General features: G+C 39.6%; 1 protein-coding gene across 3 annotated transcripts in view; it reads right to left on the bottom strand.

Annotated features, from left to right (window-relative positions):
- slc24a4 (solute carrier family 24 member 4) overlaps window positions 1-17278 on the bottom strand; it is a 157091-nt gene that overhangs the window by 114449 nt on the left and 25364 nt on the right. The window lies entirely within an intron of this gene.

Genomic DNA, 17278 nt, shown 5'->3' with positions numbered 1-17278 from the left:
TTGGGCAATTGAGACACTGATCCCAGATCCCTATATGGGACAGCATGGCTGAGTGTCCATAATGCAGACCCAAATATGACCAGCATACCAGTTTGGAGCTGCATTTTGTGCCTGTGTAGAATAGCTCTTAGTGGTGGTGCTCTCATTGTGGAATGCTTTCCATAAAAAGACTTCCTCCTGTAAGCTTTCCAGTAGCAGATGAAGACCATTTCATCCATCTAGAGCAGTGGTTCCGCATCTTGTTTTGACCAGGGACCACTTTGATCAGGGCCCACCCAACCAGGGCCCACTTTAACCAGGGCCCACTTGACCAGGGACCACTTTGACCAAGGAACACTCTCCAACATTAGTACCAAAAGGGTTATGAATCAGCCTTTGGTCAACTTTAGATTTGTTTTGGTTATTTGGGATGCTGATTCAGAAAACTGCATTGGATAGACCACATCAGCACTAGTTTCTGATAGAGAATATATGCAATCTAGTAGTTGCTATCTGCTTGCCCACAGAAAACTATATTTAATAATCTAGAACTGGTGTGGTCTATCCATTGCAATGGTCAGCTCTATGGAAAGGAGTGGAATTAAAATATAATAAAATAAAATAAAGAGGAAGGACGTTTGCGGATCAGATTTTCGTTCTCACGACCCACTGCTGGGCCACGGCCCACAGGTTGAGAACCACTGATCTAGAGTCTAGAGACCTTTTAAACCCTTGTGCTTGAATGCAAAATTCCCAGTTAGTTTCCAGGCAAGGTCTAAAGTGTTGATTGTTTAACTTTAAATTTAAAAGCCCTACATGGTTTGATCCATAATCACGCACAACTATGGGATCACCTCCCCACACACTCTTGGAAACATTTTTTTCAGCCACCCAAAATTAGGCTTACAACTGATATCCAAAGGATATCAGCCACTTGAAGATTATGAAATAACCTGCAGGAAGAGATCTGTCTGCCAGATACACCTTCTGAATTCAAAACAACAGTAAAAATAACAACCCAGATTATTTTTAAATCAATTAATTTTAAAGTTTGTATTAATTGGGTTTTTTTTCAAACTATATATTGGTTTTATATGCTTTTTTAATGGATGTTTTGTGGCTACTTTGTACATTGTAGTTCCCTAGTTTGGTCTATGGGGAGAAAAGGGTTGGGAAGAGGAGGAGGAGGAGGAGGAGGGGGAGGGGGAGGAGGAGGGGGAGATCATTATTATTATCAACAACAACAACATCAAGGAAAAAACTTTCACAATTGGCTTTTAAGCTTCCCCCTTATATTTTATTGTATCTTCTGAAAGCAATCCTGGGAAAGTTTGTTGACGGGGAAAGAAGGTATACAGAACAGATCCCATCCCAAGATAAAGGCAGGGAATAAATAATATAATATAAAATGGCATAAAAAAATAAACAAAGGATTGAGCTGATTAAATTGAGTTCTTCTTCATCTGTAAAGTAAAGTAGCCAATGGCATCATTTCAGATTTTGAACTCAGAAGTAGCACTCAAAAAATCATCCCTTTTCCCCTTTGTTCTTAGCCTTGACCTCCAGCCATTTCTGTTAGATAAAACAAAGTTATTTGGGAGACTGATTATGAAAATACAACTCTGGGCTATCAAGATTCCCTAGACTCTCACAGTTACACAACTTGAAGAATAATTTAGGTCTTTGATTCAGCTTTTGACTCATCATCATAAGAGAAATCATATTTGCAATTTAATCTTATGCATATTTTCTCAGATATAGATCCAACAAATACAGTGAGTTACATCCAGTTGTTAGTCCGAACAGAAGCAAAGTCACCCAATCAATATACCATCACTTAAAATAAGTATTGATATATTAGCAAATGCAACTGGTTGGAAAGTTTGAAGACAAGAATGTTGAACTAGACTGATCTATCAAGGCTCTTCTTTTGCTTTTGTATAATTTAATTGAAACTGTCAATAGGATTTAGTCAACAAGACTCATTCCAGGTAACTGCTCAGAAGCTGAAAAGCCCAGGATTGTTCTGTTAATCTGAATAGTTTAGTATTAATCTAATCTGGATAGTATTAAAACTATTTCATCCCTAATATTAGCAAACTTATTAAATATTAAGGATCTATATCTAAAAGAGTAGTGTAGGATAACAGAGGTTCCAAAAGTTGTAGGAAAACGTACTAGTAAGGTAAAGGTTTTCCCCTGACATTATGCCTAGTCATGTCTGACTCTGGGGGTTGGTGCTCATCTCCATTTCTAAGCTGAAGAGCCAGCATTGTCCATAGACACCTACAAGGTCATGTGGCCGGCATGACTGCATGGAGCACCGTTACCTTCCTGCCAGAGCGGTACCTATTGATCTACTCGCATTTGCATGTTTTCTAACTGCTAGGTTGGCAGAAGCTGAGGCTAACAGCAGGAGCTCACTCTGCTCCCCGGATTCGAACTACCAATCTTTCGGTCAGCAAATTAAGCAGCTCAGCAGTTTAATTTGCTGTGCCACTGGGGGCTCATTTAAATACATACGATTTAAATGTAAATTATGTGATTAAAGATAAAGTAATCATTGGCAGATGTCAGACTAACTTAAATGCTATGCATTCATTAATTGTTACAAAATAAAGGAGTTCAACCTGAAGTTGAATATATACTTAATATTTGGTAGATATTGAAAAGGAACGAGAAATGTATCACATCATCATGTACTTCACTTTTGTTAAATGGGCTATTTTCTTCTGTATCCGTATAAGCTAGGTCAGGTTAGACATTTTTAGCGCAATGCTAATTTCTTAACACAGATGGAGGTTAGCAAGATGGAGGCTAACAATGATAAAACCTTTCATCTTTTCATTATCTTCAGGGGAAAGGTATCTCCCTAACACTTTTCCAGAAATATGAATCTTTTCACAAGCTCACTAAGGCAGAAAGTTTTTCTTTCCAATAAGTTTTAAGTTGGGTGGCAAATGGGAAACTCTTGTCCTATCACAATGCACCAAATACTATCATATCTGACAAACTTGAAGAAAACTTGTGGAAGATTCAATTCAGATGGTATCTTATATCTGCTGATCTGAAGAAAGGGAAACATCTGGGCTCTTCAGGAGGACAAAAGCAGGAAGAATCAACCTGTCTCAGAGGCAGATTTATTGCATGATTGCTGGTCTTGTCCTCATTTTGGTAGGAAGTGATGGAGGCAATGAAAGACTGACATTGGGCAAGACATTCATTTCATTCTTAATGTAACACTGCCTAGATATTTGAAAGACCACGTTTTGGAGGAAGATTTAGAATGGGCTATTCATTTGCTCAGATCAACTAAGCAAGCCATAGCCTCTCTTAGAAATTTCCAAAATTCTTCCAGTATTACTGTTATCCTTAATTTCATATCAAATTGTGGTGAATACGTTTGGACAATGGTTTTGCACAATAGACTCACAAAATGCAAAGAAAGACATTCATCTGATTGATCTATTTAAAAATACAACAATGCTCCAAGTATTGGCAGTTGCCTTTTGGACGGGGGATAGGGGTTGAAGAAGACGTCATTTCATCATGAAAGGAAAGATACAGTGGCTAAGATGAGAGTGCAAAACTTCTCTGCAGAAAACACAGTATGAAATGTGGGGGTGGAAGATCCAAGTGAAGGGAAAACAGGAACAAATTACAGTATAGTTCAAAGACATAGTTGTGTCAGTCTGGAATATCAGTATGCAGGGATTCTGTAACATTTTAAAAGAATAATTGAGTTGGTTGCATAAGCGTTCATAGACTAAGTTCGTGACTGCAAGGGGGAGGCAAATAAAAAGGACTAAAGTTGATGTGAGTTTTCCATGGTGTATGGCCATGTTCCAGGAGCATTCTCTCTTGACGTTTCACCCACATCTATGGCAGGCATCCTCAGAGGCTGTGAGGTCTGTTGGAAGCTAGACAGGTGAGGTTTATATATCTGTGGAATGTTCCGAAAACATAACTCTGCTTGGTGATTTTCTTTCACAAATTAAAGACAAAAGGGTTATGATTTCATTCCTAGCAGTAAGTACTGTACCAGAGTTTTTGGGGTTCCCCAGATGATATTATATAATAAGATTATGCAGTTTTGCCACTTGCATACATGAATTTCCATCATTTCTGTATCACTCTTTACATTAAAAATCTCCAGACTGGTATACAAAACGGCAGTGTTTACTAAGATAAAACAATAAACTAAGAGACACAGTAAATGTATATATAACTGTTCACTGCAAACCAAGGGTTATGGTTATGAATAACAATTAGGAAAATCCTGTGTAAACAGTTAGGTCTTTCATTGATAATGGAGGCAGAACAACTGGGAACCCGCTTGACTTCAATGAAGAGACTATTCCATACACTGAGAGCCACAGCATGACTTCCTATAAAATATCACACAAACATGCTCGATTAGATTCATCTTCATTCTCCTTGGCTTTTAGCATTTCCTTCATAACTCCTTGTATAACTGACATTACATCCAAAGAACCACATGGGATACTCCAAGTTTGTCTTATGACTGAGGTTCTTAACCACCAGTCTGTTACTTTGCCAAAATACACAGAGCTGGTTTGTACTGTGGGTTTGGATGAGATTCACACAATCCTAAGAAAAGGTTCAGCAGCCAGACAATTTCTAGATTTACAGTAGTTCCTCTTTCATAAAAAAAAAAAAAAGGCCTCCACACAACTTTATCAGCAGGAAGGAGCTCAAGATGAATAGCATATCAAAGGGCATTTTTCTGTTTGCAGCAGCTGTGGTCTCTCCCTTCTGCTGACCTTTTCATAAAGCTTACTGGGTCATCACAAAAAATGTAAATCTTTCAGGTTATGTGTTTTATGATTTAAGTCAGTTTCCTTTTAAATCATTCTGTAATGAAAACATTAAAACCTACAGAGTCAGAATGTGATGTCTTTAACTTCCCTTCCATAGTCTGTTTTGCATATGGTGACATTCACACCTAGAACACAAGGCTCAAAGGGCTGCAGTATTTACAGGATGATTCAAAGCCTACAAACAGGTGTGACATTTCAGGAGTAGGAGAAGTGACTTGACAGCATAGTCCCTGCCCTCCAAGCAAATGTACTCTTTTTCCTGACTTTCCCTGTCATAAATTCATTTTTAAAATGGTTTTGCTGGCTTCCTTGCAGAGAGAATCAATCTGAGCCAATAGGAAAAGAAAATAGGCCTCTCTGCCAAATGATGGTGGTGGTAATTTTATCTCACCTTTCTCCCCCCAGTCTCGGACTCAATGTTACTAACAAAAGTTTTAAAAGATATTTCTGAAACAATTGCATCATACAAAAGCTAAAAGTTTTGAAAAGAAAGACAATTAAAACCGTAACCATTAAAAAGATAACAAGTATAAGCAATGCGGCACATGAAAGACCCTTTAGTCCCATCTATATGGGTACTTAAATTCGGCACAGGACTAGAACCCTGGGTATAGTGAAAGTGTCCACATGTTCTTTTCTCCAACTATGGCATTGGATTAACCTATTTTAGCCCACATTAGAGGCCAGATGCCTTTGAACATCACATAGATGTCCATGGGTAACTTTTGGCTTGTGGTCAGTGTAGACAAGTCTTCTCTCTCTCAGCAAAGAGGTCTCAAAGGCCTGCTCCCCCCTCCCCAATAAAAGTCCTACCTGCCTACAGAAGGACTGCAAGGAGAGTGATAGTCTAACCCAGGCACGGGCAAACATCAGCCCTCCAGGTGTTTTAGGCTTCAACTCCCACAATCGGCTGTTAGGAATTGTGGAAGTTGAAGTCCAAAACACCCGGAGGGGCAAAGTTTGCCCATGCCTGTTCTAACTTCTCTGGAAAGTGAGTTGCAGACCATGGGAGTAACCTCAAAAAGTACAGGGAGTAACCCCTGTACTCCCATCAGATATATCTGTGAAGATGGTGGGACAGTGAAAAGAGCATTGCATCATTCTTTGGTGGTTTCCTGGCTTTTGTGTAGGGCTTTCTCCCAAAATACATAGTTGAAACATCTCTCCAAGGGGATTTTTACCTCTCCATAAGAGCTTTATAGAGTGTGACCTCCACATCCACACATATACAGTAATAGTGAAACATACTGAATTGAATTTTCATTGAGGACCTAGAAAATTCCTAGAGGTATCCTCTCTAAAATCATAGAATTTCTCTAGGAATTTGCTAGGTCCTCCAGGGTGACTATAGGGTAACCTTTGTTGGAAGAGTACTGTAGAATCACCTGGAGGGCCTAGAAAAATGCTAGAATGCACATATTTTGTCAGATGTGGGTAGGTGAAACTTCAGGTACTACTCCCATAGGTACAGGGGTCATAGTTTACTGAAAAACTATACTGTGTTTAACTTAGCCCAATGAAGTCTAGAAGTTAACCCCTGCCCTTGAAACATGTTTGATAATGGTCTTTGATCTAAATTAATTCCCATCCATTGTTGTTAGTGATGCTGCTATTTGCAGTCAAGTCAACGTCCACTATGGTGACCCCACAACTAAGAGACCGCCAAATCATTCCATCAGCTTTTGCAAACTCAGGGATGTGACTTCCTTGATTGAGTCTATCCATAGCTATCTAATGCAGTCCTCCTCTTTTCCAACAGCTTCCCATTTTACTAACCATTACCAGTTTTTCCAGTGAATCACATCATCTCATGATATGCCTGAAGTATAATAGCTTTGAACATCAGATCAGGAAAGCATCCCATACTCCTCCCAAATCCTGCAGTAGTTTTACAATTGGACATGTTTTCAGTGGAAAACAGCTTCTCCAAGGAGCAGAAAAGATGATTTCTCATTTGCTATGGCAGTAGCATAGCATAATTCTCCTTTAATTTTCTTTACCATTTCAGCACCAACACCTGGTACATCTGTTTATAGAAACAGCTGTACCAGTAGCTACTGTTATGTCAACTGTCAGTTTTTTTACCTAATTGCCTCCAAATGATACTACATCTGGAGCATTCTGAACAGAAGAAAAAGCTCGTGTCAAAAGCATTGCATAACAAATACATTTTAAAATGATGGGGGGGAAAAGGAAATCACAAGCAACTAAATAGTTTTAGACCAAAAACGGGCAACAGCAACCGCATTGTCCGTAGCTTTAAACAACTCCTCCTCCGTGCATGAGGCAGGACATTGTGGGCAAGCATACATATGCGGAGTTGTTTGTTCTGCCCCACAGTCACACAGCTAGTGAGATGATGCGCTGGTTAGAAGAAGGGAATAGACTTGGTCAATCTAGGGTCAAGTCCCCACTGATCTGGGGTCAAGTCCCCACAGTCTTAGCCTGCTATACATCATAAAGCTGTAGAGAGGATAAAGTGGATATAAGTGCATCTAAAAATAACATTTAAAAATATGAGAGCCAGTATGATGTAGTAGTTTGAGTGTCCTGTGACACTGGGAAACCAGGGTTCAATTCCCTGTTCAGCAATGGAAACTACGGGGTGAACCTGGGCAAGTCACATACACTCAGCCTCAGCAGAAGGCAATAGCAAACTTCTCCAAGCAGGCCCATAGCCAGGATTTTGATTCGGGGGGGGGGGGGGGGCTGAGTCTGAGTGAGAGAGGATCTACCCTAGCAAACCTTTTGTATCATTATCCCAATACCCCCATGCATATGGGATATATTGAGCATGGTGATCAGATCATGATATGAATAAACATAACAGTTTAAATAATACCAGTAAGGCCTTCTCGCGGACCGCCCTGAGAATTTCGGGGGGGGGGGGGGTTGAAGCCCCTAAAGCCCCCCCCCCCCCCGGCTACATGCCTGTATCTTAGCAAAATTTGCCTGGAAAACTCTGTAATAGGTTCAGAAATCACTTGAAGGCACACAACAACAGCCCATCAACCAGCAGTCTGAGTGCATGACTGCAAACCGATCTCCTTCAATTAGCCTACTGGCAGAACAAATGCACTGTCCAATAAGCAGAAACACTAATGAAAAAGGAACATATGGGGAAAAATAATCTGCATCTAGAAGGCAACTACTGGTCAGAGCAGACAACATCAGGTCTGATGCTGTTAGGACAGTGGTTCCCAACCTGGGGTCCCCAGATGTTTTTGGCCTGCAACTCCCAGAAATCCCAGTCAGTTTACCAACTGTTAGCATTTCTGGGAGTTGAAGGCCAGAAACATCTGGGGACCCCAGGTTGAGAACCACTGAGTTAGAAAATATGTTCCTTTAAGATCCTGCTAGATCATGGCTCTGCTATTTTGGTACTCACCAGAGCTGCAATCCCTGTTGAAGAAACATCTGCTCCAAATCCTACAGATTTGGAGCAGAATCTATTGCCTGGTACCTGGAGGCAAATGCCAGAAAAGTCTCCCTCTGGAATGAATGCATTTGTTAGCCACCCGTTTGGAAGAGGATGCCGTCTTTTTAGCTTAAGCAACCAATATGTCACAGAGACATTAAAACTCTATGAAGAGTTGTCCAGCCAGATGACATGCTGATTCAAACCCCATCAGCATCTGTTTCTGTGGTCTTGCAACAGCTGGACAAATAAGCTAAAGCATACTGTCATGAACCAAGCCTGTCATCTGAGGAATTTAGAAATAATCTGGCTGCATGAATTTTGAATAAGGCAAGCTTCATCATACTTAATTACTTTGGGCTTTCTCTCAACACCACACTAAATACTAGGGAAATTCTGCCTACAACAGCAAGGAGATAGGTTGCACCAGCAGCCGCATGCAGGAGTTGGCTTTCCACATACTTTCACAGAGGTCATTTCTGCAACACATCCAAAAACATTCTGAAAGATGAACCCAGCAGGTCCTGGTGAATATGTATGGACAACTGCCAGAGGCTTTAACTGGCAGCTTTGAAGCTTACTCGTATGAGCTAAGGCACTTAAGAGATTTACATGGAGGCTAACATGAGTCCTAGCTGCCACCAAAATCCCTCTTTTGTTAAAGGCTGGAATTCAATACCACGGGATATGGCAATGGCATCAACTGGGATGGACTTTAATATGGGGAAAGTCTGGTTTCTGGAGAAGGCTGAGGTTCAGCTCCCTCTAAAGTGCTTGGTTTTCCCGTTGTTAAAAAATATAGCCCAGAAAGAATGAAAAGATTCCCAAAATACCCAATCCTCAACTAAAATGTGGTGGTTGAGGTCCTTTTTGTCTCCTCCAAATGGAAGAAATCCCCCATGTTTAAATTGATAGAAGGGAAATGATGACATTTCTAACCATGCGAGGAACTACTATGCATCCTGGAAAGAGTCTGCAGGGGAAAATGTCCCCTACAGTTATCCATCCCTATCTTAAAAGATGATTTCACAATATCAAGATGAATAAGGCTATTGCTGGCCACTACTCCTAACACCCACGTGCTAGGTTTATTTGTTTATTTTCACCCTGCCTTTTACCCATTATGGGACTCAAGGAAACTAAATATTAATTAATTAGCAATTAATTAACACAGTGACACCACTCAGGAATTCAGCATAACTTTCAATATTAGTTACCAGGATGTATTGACCAGAAAGATACTAATATGCTTATGCCCTAATTCTCAGCTTGCCACTAAGAAATCATGATGCTGGACTACAGAGACCCAAAGCAATCCCAATGATCTTATTGATATATATAGATGATACCCAACTCTACTACTCCTTTCCTCCTAATGGCAAGGAAGCTGTCCTGACTCTAAACCAGTGTCTGTCATCAGTAATGGACTGGATGAATGCAAACTAATTGAAACTTAATCAAGACAAGACAGAGGTACTCCTGGTCAGTTGGAAGGCAGATCAAGGATCCAGCTGGTGCTGGATAGAGTTATATTCACCCTGAAGACACAGGTCCGCAGTTTGGGGGTCCTCCTGGAGTAAGCATTGATCCTGGAGGCCCAGGTATTGGTGGTGGCCAGGAGGGCCTTTGCACAATTAAAACTTGTGCTCCAACTGCGGCTGTTCCTTGAGAAGCCAGATCTGGCCATGGTGGTACATGCCTTAGCTACATCCCATCTGGATTACTGTAACACGCTCTACGTGGGACTGCCTCTGAAGAGTGCTCAGAAAATGTAGCTGGTCAAAAGAGCTGCAGCCAGGTTGCTCACTGGGGCTGGCTGCAGGGAGTGGACAACCCCACTGTTGAAGCAGCTCTACTGGCTGCCAGTCTGTTTCTGGGCACAATTCAAAGTGCTGGTTAAGACCGTTAAAACCCTGGACACTCAAGTTCAGGTGATTTGGCCACCCACATCCCCTTGTACTAACCTGCCTGGGCCCTGAGATTTTCAGGAGAGGCCCTTCTCTTGGTCCATCTCAAGCTTGGTTGGTGGGAACAAGAGAGCAGGACTTCCTTCTCAGTGATTGCCCCTGACTCTGAAGCTCCCTGCCCAGAATGGTCCCCTCATTGCTGTCCTTGCGGCAGAAGGCTAAAACCTTTCTATTCAGGAAGACTTTTAAAGATGATGGTATTTATTTATTTCCAGTATTTCTACCCCGCCCTTCTCCCTGAGGGGACTCAGGGCGGCTTACACAACTGGTAGGATCACTACCAGTACATCATAATACAATAAAATAAGAATAAAACAGTTAAAATAGTTAAATCACATAGTAAAATACAATATATAAAAGATTTAACACAGTGCAACACCAAATATATATGCCAATCATCCATCAGACCTTGTGCAAAAGCCTTAATCCAATTCAATATTTAAGACCATCATGGGCTGCTGTACTTTTGCAATGTGCTTTTATAGTTTTAATTTGGATTGTTTAAATATGAATGTTGTTAAATACTGTTTTCATATTTGTATATTTTAAGTTGTACTGAAATGCTTTTAGTTGTGAGTCACTTTGAGTCTCCATATGGAGAGAAAAAGTGGGATATAAATAAACATCATAATAATTTCATTTACAAATTCCTCACTGCCTTGCTGCTGTTAGTGCCGCTCATATAGAACCTTACTGAGTTCCGCAAGCAAACATTAGGTCTCTGACCACAATGTTCTTACAGTCCAAAATCGATAGGGAACATCTTATTTTTCAAAGATGTAATTGCAATACATTGAAATCCTGTGAAAGTCAGGATGTTCACAGTGCATTCTAGTTTCCCTTTCACCCATCTTACTCATATTAACCTTCTTTATATTTCAGCATGTTTCCTCAACGTCTACTTCCAAAAAAGGTTTTTAAAAAATATTGCTAGAACTCTACAAAGGTTTATGTTCCAATACAGCAGTTCTCCAACTATTAATAGGTTGAAGAGAACACAATGTGAAATTATGTACATTTTACCTGATACTTTGCTGTTCTCTAATAGTTTTGAGGGTTTCTTTTCCTCCACTGTAGCCTGAAGCTATTTGACAAAGTAGCATGTTACCCTGAAGAGTTTTTAAAACCATCATCCCTGGAGGATGTTATGAAAGTCAAAAAGGGCATATAGTTAATATAATTTCAGAAAAATTGATAACTATCTGTTTCCATACAGCTATCCAGACCCATCAGTAAACATGAAAATATCTTATCCTATATGGTATCCTGTGGGCGTGGATATCTGTGTAAACAGAAAAGCCCTAGGAGTTGTCTTTAAATGGTGCTGATTTGTGGCTCAAATAAAGAAAATGTTCTAATATTAATTATTCTGTAACGACTTTTAAATATTACTTGCATTCAAAGATACAGTGATGTTCACCTGTATCAGTAAGCAAAGAGATCTTGTAGCACCTGTCAGACTAACTGAGAGAAAGAGGTTTGTAGCATAAGCTTTTTCAGTCTCGGCTTTTTTGATCTTGGGACTGAGTTGTATGTCTTCTATTCATGCTATTTGATCTTGCAGGTATTTTTAAGTCACTGTCAGAATGATGCCACCAAAGGGGAACCAGGAAATAATGAGTTAGATCCAGAAAAGAAGTAGAGAGTTAATAAAAATAAGCTACAAGGACAAAGTCCCGATCGTAAGCAGTATATTTTTATTGCGAGGGCGGGTCATCCATTGATTAGGTGGAAACCCTTTACTGCTTTGGGAAATACTCGACCTCTAGTGGCTCTCTGCCCATGCCATTTCACTCCTAATCTTTTTCTTTGCAGCCTACCACTTAAAGCAGGGGTCCCCAATTGAAGGCCCACAAGTTGAATGTGGCCCTCCAATGTTATTTACCTGGCCTCCATCAGAAAATTTAGACCTAGGGTTGCCTTAAGTCTGAAACAACTTGAATTCACTGGGTTGCTGTGAGTTTTCCAGGCAGTATGGCCATGTTCCAGAAGAAATCTCTCCTGATGTTTCACCCACATCTATGGCAGGCATCCTCAAAGGTTGTGAGGTCTGCTGGAAACTAGGCAAGTGGGATTTATATATCTGTGGAATGTCCAGGGTGGGAGAAAAAACTCTTGTCTTGTTACAGGTAAGATAATGAGTGGCAAAACCTTTGGCCATTCAGCTATTTGAAGTACCAGAATACAGATGGTCCTTCATATCCATGGATTCAACCCTTCACAGCTTGAAAATGTTCTCCCCAAAAATCAGCAAATCTTGATTATGCCATTTGATAACAGGGGAACCATTTTACCATGTCGTCATATATAATGATATAATGACATTACTTGTAACCCTAGCAGATACAAAGGGGACACTGTACAGTGTAGAGACCTTTCATTTGGTCAGAATGGCTGGGTTTTTTGGAACCTGAAGCCTAAAACATCTGGAGATCCAAATGTTCCTCACATCTAGCATGTTATAGCATATATCAAATTATATTATAGTGTTTCCCCGAAAATAAGACAGTGTCTTATATTAATTTTTTGCTCCCAAAAATACACTAGGTCTTATTTTCAGATGATGTCTTATTTTTCCATGAAGAAGAATTCACATTTATTGTTGAACAAAAAATGAACATTTATTATATACTGTACAGTAGTTGTCACTACAAACCAGCATAACCAGACAAACTGTGAATTTCTTGTTACTATCATTATTTCCATGTACAACAATATCTATGGTACATACATTTACCGATCCTGCAAGCTCTGGTGTTCTGTTTGGTGGGCACGCTTCCAAACAAAAACTTTGCTAGGTCTTACTTTCGGGGGAGGCCTTATATTTATCAATTCAGCCAAACCTCTACTAGGTCTTATTTTCTGGGGATGTGTTATTTTCGAGGAAACAGGGTATTATATACAGTATACAACAACATTTTATTATGGTCCAAAGACCCTTATTACACCATAGGTGTACAAGGTATGTAGACTGATGAGATTAACAACACACAAATGGGTAAAATTTACAACAGTTAAAACTGCTTAAAATACATGTTATCTAAAAACATAGGTAAAAGACTACAAGTGCCAGTGTGTCTCAGCCTGTGTCTAAAATTGGGAATTGTCTAATCCTGGCTGCCTCAGGAAAAAAAAAACTTGGCAACCACCAAGGTCACATGGGGAAGGTCATCAGTAAGTAAAAACTTCACATAAAATTTCACCAGATTAGCTGGTAAATTTCTTAGTAGGGGGTAGATTATGTGTGCTCAGGCCGGTTCATTAAAACTGCATGACAGTAGAATGTGGTGGATGCATTCTACTACCTGTTTGTTGCGTGGGAAGTCTTTCATTATAAGGGGTACACACAAATCTCCTACGCAGCAGTTCAAACGGGAGTACATTACACCTTGCTTTGGAAAATAGGCAACTTTTTGGCCACAGTCAAATTCTTTAGTTTGCTGCATGGAAAGGCCCAACATAATGTATGGACAGGGCACTAGGGGAGCAGGATACATAAGAACGACTGCAGAGCTCACAAAAGACAATGTCCCACAGTCCCTGATTGATCTGAGAGCCATGTCAAAACCCAGATTAGTTAGGAGAGATGCAGAAAGGCCGATGGAGGAGGCCTTCTTAGACTTGATCTAAAACCAACTGCTTATGTACTCATCCTAAGCTAAGCTATGAATCAAACCAGATCCTAAACTAAAAACTCTTACCTTGAGCCAAGTATATTATATTATAGTACTGTATATTAATATACTATTGTTACTATAGTAACTCTAATATACTAATATTATACCCTGTTTCCCTGAAAATAAGACATCCCCGAAAAATAAGACCTAGTAGCAGTTTTGCTGAATTGCTAAATATAAGGCCTCCCCCGAAAGTAAGACCTAGCAAAGTTTTTCTTTGGAAGCATGCCCAGCGCCTGCCAAACAGAAGACCAGAGCATGCAGGATTGGTAAATGTACATACTAGTTGCACATGGAAATAATGGCAGTAACAAGAAATTCTTGATAGGATTCACAGTTTGTCTGGTTATGCTGGTTTGTGATGACAACTACTGTACAGTATATAATAAATGTTCATTGTTTTGTTCAACAATAAATGTGAATTCTTCTTCATGGAAAAATAAGACATCCCCTGAAAATAAGATCTAGCACATCTTTGTGAGCAAAAATTAATATAAGACACTGTCTTATTTTCGGGGAAACACGGTATATATACTATATTACAGTATAACTAGTATTACTGTATGTTTTGAAACTTTCTGCCCTTTCCCTCTTAATGGCTTTCAGGATTAATCATTCATTTATTATATCATGTACACTTTAACTCAATCCATACATTCATGTACAAAAAAGCAGAATTTGAGCATTTCCTTTATTGATGCTAATACCTAAATAATCTTTAAAATGAAATTAATTTAGATGCATAAACATTTATTTGCCACTTTTGGATGCTAAAAAGGCTCTTCAAATTCAAAAAAAGAGAAGAAAAATAAAATTAGAACCAGTCAACAGAGAATCAACCTGAAGCAACACCAAAGCATAATCAGGAATAGATAGACATGTTTTTTCTTGTCAACAGTAGAGATGTCAAGATGAAAATATGGAATTAAGAGTGTCATTCCATACTTTGCATAACACTAATTTTTGGGATGTTTTAAAATGTTACATGCATACCAAAGAACTTTCACAAGGAGAACATTCTTTACTTGAGATAACTAATCTTTGAGGACTTATTACTTTTCCTTCCTTCCTTTTCTTCCTTTAGATCCTTTTCTAATGTTTGCTGTAATATTCAGGTATTTGTAAATATTTTAGGGAATAACATCATGAAAGGAATAAATCTATCATTTCGCCTAGGCTTAGGACTGCCAGCTTTTACAGATTGCCATATCATAAATACGAAATCACAATTCAAATAGCATAACTGAGAGTATGTTATAGAATTGCTGTGATAACAGCATGATCCTAACCGCAGTCAGTTGGATGACCTGCTCCCTGCTGAGGAAGTTATCTAAACAGTGACAAAGTAATACATTATGCTTCTCGTTTTCAATTACTGGCACTTCCTGGTTCTCCTTGTTTATCAACAGAGACTCCTTCTCTCTTAGTAGGCAATCTGGCGGCCTCCAGATATTTTGCATTGCATCTTTTGTCAGTACCAGCCAGCATGTCTAATGGTGAGGATTGTGGTGGTTTTATTCCAAAGCATCCAGAGGCGACCAAGATGCCTAGGCCCTCTCTGAGTTTAGGCTTTGTTAAAAACTAATTTTGGAACCAAATGCCTATAATCTTCTCCATACTTTTTATCCAAACTTGCAAATGTCGAGACTAGATAGACCTGTGTCCTACAAAACTACTCTGGCTGAGACCAGTGCTATTTATAGCTCTTAATAAATGATTTAGAGTTAAAGAAGATTAGTCAACATTTTTGTGTGTGTGAAATATGCCCAGCTTTCCAGGGTGGTAAAATCAGAAGTGCTATGAAGGTGTTATGTAACTCATGTTCCAAGGAGTACATAGAAAATTGATGAAATAAACTTTCTCCTTTCACCCAAATACTAGAATATACATGGGAATAACCAGGTTCTCCATTTTCAAGGAGAGCACAGATCTACTCTTGGTTTCTTGTGAGCCATCTAGCCAGTTGACCCAAGACCCTTCCACACAGTCCTATTCTCCAGAATATCAAGGCAGAAAATCCCACATTATTTGAGTGTGGACTCAGATAGCCCAGTTCAAAGCAAATATTGCAGATTACCTACCTTGATATTCTGGGTTATAGGGCTGTGTGGAAGGGCCTGTAAATTCATATAATGCAGGTTCTCTGCATTGAACTGGATTATATGAGTCTACACTCGTCATATAACAACGTTCAAATTGCAATATATGGCAATGTAGACAAGGCTTAAGAAGCCACTGATCAAAACAAGACATTGTACTAGACTAGGGCCCTTCCACACAGCCCTATATCCCAATATATCAAGACAGAAAATCCCACAATATCTGCTTTGAATTGGGTTATCTGAGTCCACATTGCCATATATTCTACTATAAAGCAGAAAATGTGGGAAGGGGCCTAGTTCTTAATCTTCTATAACACAGTTCTTTCAGTGTTGTATCCTAATGTGTACAGCCAAATGTAACATGTGTCTTTCTTTATGCTGTGTGAGCAAAATGTGTCCCACAAGGCTGTTCACAGACCCCTCTAGACTTCAGACTGAGCTTTTTCTGGCAAACAAGAAAACCGGCTCTCCTGGAAGTGTCCAAGAGCAGCGATTTTAAACAGGTCACATAGACCCTCTGTGCCATTTGATATTTCTTAATATTGTTTTTTTCAAAACTAGTATTGGATTTCTGGCTTCTTTCATTCTGCCTGTCCCCTGCAACCAACGTTTGGCACCAGCGTCAGCCGACATAGCATTCAGATGACCCCAAACTGGCTTCCAGACCCACCAAAGATTTTATATCTAACAGCTCTACAGAAACTCTAGAACACTAGGAAATTAGGATCAGCAAAATATTTCTGTCCATCAAGCTGTTTCAGTGGCTTCTTCAAAAAATCACATACATAAGAAAATGCACAGTGAAGACTCTTTGATGAAGCACCTAAGTATAGTAACTTGGCAAAGCCTCAAGGCTGTAATCTGTGCTTGGTAGCATTAATGGAATTGATGCTGTCAGCTTCCGGGACTGGCTTCCATTCTTGCTCTGTGGGTGATCATAACTCATGGTGCAGTCCTAGGGAAAATCTTCATTCTACGCTCCATTATCCAAGACAGCCAAGACAGGAGAATGTGAAGAATAGGCTAGCCAATGAAGAAATGTGTTAAACATCCATATGAATGAAAGGAATGGTCGCTTCCTGCAACAAGGATGGATTTGACACATTATGAAAAAGAAACTGCAGAGCAGGGTCACAGGACCTGCCTGACTGAACTGATCAATTGGCTTCTTAAGCACAGAATGGATCCTTCATACTGTTTCAAAGCCCTTCCTATAGTAAGTTCAGGACCAAGTCTTGCAATAAATACAAAATACTGTGTACAGATTTGCAATGAAAAAAGTAAATTTTAAGTA

The sequence above is a fragment of the Anolis carolinensis genome, chromosome 1, assembly GCF_035594765.1.
Source record: "Anolis carolinensis isolate JA03-04 chromosome 1, rAnoCar3.1.pri, whole genome shotgun sequence".
Taxonomy (NCBI): Eukaryota; Metazoa; Chordata; class Lepidosauria; order Squamata; family Dactyloidae; genus Anolis; species Anolis carolinensis.
This window is presented reverse-complemented; position numbering and strand designations above follow the sequence as displayed.